The sequence below is a fragment of the Prionailurus bengalensis genome, chromosome D4 (assembly GCF_016509475.1).
Source record: "Prionailurus bengalensis isolate Pbe53 chromosome D4, Fcat_Pben_1.1_paternal_pri, whole genome shotgun sequence".
Taxonomy (NCBI): Eukaryota; Metazoa; Chordata; class Mammalia; order Carnivora; family Felidae; genus Prionailurus; species Prionailurus bengalensis.
In genome coordinates, this window is record NC_057359.1 from 81979992 (window position 1) to 81982655 (window position 2664).

Below are 2664 nucleotides of genomic sequence, written 5' to 3' on the forward strand. Positions count from 1 at the left end.
TTAATAAAAACCCTCGAGAAAGTTGGGATAGAAGGAACATACTTAAACATCATAAAGAGTGCTCGCTTCATCAGCACATATATTAAACATCATAAAAAGCCCACAGCTAATATCATCCTCAATGGGGAAAAATTGAGAGTTTTCCCCCAAGATCAGGAACATGACAGGGATGTCCGCTCTCACCACTGTTGTTTAACATTGTGTTGGAAGTGCTAGCATCAGCAATCAGACAACAAAAGGAAATCAAAGGCATCCAAATTGGCAAAGATGAAGTCAAGCTTCCATTTTTGCAGATGACATGATATTATACATGGAAAACCCGACAGACTCCACCAAAAGTCTGCTAGAACTGATACATGAATTCAGCAAAGTTGCAGGATACAAACTCAATGTACAGAAATCAGTTGCATTCTTATACACTAATAATTAAGCAACAAAAAGACAAATAAAGAAACTGATCTCATTCACAATTGCACCAAGAATCACAAAATACCTAGGAATAAACCTAACCAAAGATGTAAACGATCTGTATGCTGGAAACTATAGAAAGCTTATGAAGGAAACTGAAGAAGATACAAAGAAACGGAAAAACATTCTGTGCTCATGGATTAGAAGAATAAATATTGTTAAAATGTCAATACTACCCAAAGCAATCTACACATTCAATGCAATCTCAATCAAAATTGCACTAGCATTGCTCTCGAAGCTAGAACAAGCAAACCTAAAATTTGTATGGAACCACAAAAGACCCCGAATAGCCAAAATAATATTGAAGAAGACCAAAGCAGGAGACATCACAATCCCAGACTTTAGACTCTACTACAAAGCTGTAATCATCAAGACAGCATGGTATTGGCACAAAAACATACATATAGACCAAAGGAATAGAATAGAGACTGCAGAATTGGACCCACAGAAGTATGGCCAACTAATCTTTGACAAAGCAGGAAAGGATATCCAATGGATAAAAGACAGTCTCTTTACCAAATGGTGCTGGGAAAACTGGAAAGCAACATGCAGAAGGATGAAACCAGACCACTTTCTTACACCACTCACAAAAATAAACTCAAAATGGATAAAGGACCTGAATGTGAGACAGGAAACCATCAAAACCCTAGAGGAGAAAGCAGGGAAAAACCTCTCTGACCTCAGCCACAGCAATTTCTTACTTTACACATCTCCAAAGGCAAGGGAATTAAAAGCAAAAATGAACTATTGGGACCTCATCAAGATAAAAAGCTTCTGCACTAAAAAGGAAACAATCAACAAAACTAAAAAGCAACCGACGGAATGGGAAAAGATATCTGCAAATGACATATCGGACAAAGGGCTAGTATCCAAACTCTATAAAGAACTCACCAAACTCCACACCTGAAAAACAAATAATCCAGTGAAGAAATGGGCAGAAAACATGAATAGACACTTCTCTAAAGAAGACATCCAGATGGCCAACAGGTACATGAAAAGATGCTCAACGTCGCTCCTCATCAGGAAACTACAAATCAAAACCACAGTGAGATATCACCTCATGTCTGTCAGAATGGCTAAAATGAACCAATCAGGAGACTGCATGCTGGCGAAGATGTGGAGAAACAGGAACCCTCTCTCACTGTTGGTGGGAATGCAAACTGGTGCAGCCACTCTGGAAACAGTGTGGAGGTTCCTCAAAAAATTAAAAATAGAACTAATCTATGACCCAGAAATAGCACTGCTAGGAATTTACCCAAGGGATACAGAAGTGCTGATGCATAGGGGCACTTGTATCCCAATGTTTATAGCAGCACTTTCAACAGTAACCAAATCATGGAAAGAGCCTAAATGTCCATCAACTGATGAATGGATAAAGAAATCATGGTTTATATACACAATGGAATACTACTTGGCAATGAGAAAGAATAAAATATGGCCTTTTGTAGCAACATGGATGGAACTGGAGTCTGTTATGCTAAGTGAAATAAATCATACGAGAAAGACAGATACCATATATTTCACTCGTATGTGGCTCCTAAGAAACTTACCCGAAGACCATGGGGGAGGGGAAGGGGAAAAAAAAGTTAGAAAGGGAGGGAGCCAAATCATAATAGACTCTTAAAGACTGAGAATAAACTGAGGGTTGATGGGGGGTTGGATGGAGGGGAAAGAGGGTCATGGGCATTGAGGATGGCACCTTTTGGGATGAGAACTGGGTGTTGTATGGAAACCAATTTGACAATAAATTTCGTATTTGAAAAAAAACACAATGAGATACCACCTCACACCTATCAGAATGGCTAAAATTAACGAAGCAGAAAACAACAGATGTTGGTGAGGATACAGAGAAAGGGGAACCCATTTGCACTACTGGTGGGAATGCAAACTGGTACAGCCACTCTGGAAAACAATATGGGGGTTCTCAAAAAAAACTAAAAATCGAACTACCCTATGACCCAGCAATTGCACTACTGGGTACTGGGTATTTATCCAAAGGATACAAATATGCTGATTTGAAAGGGCACATGCACACCAATGTTTATAACAGTGCTATCAACAATAGCTAAGTTATGGAAACAGATCAAATGTCCATTGATTGATGAATGAATAAAGAAGATGTGATATGTATGTATGTACACACACACACACACACACACACACACAATGGACTACTACTCAACAATGAAAAAGAAT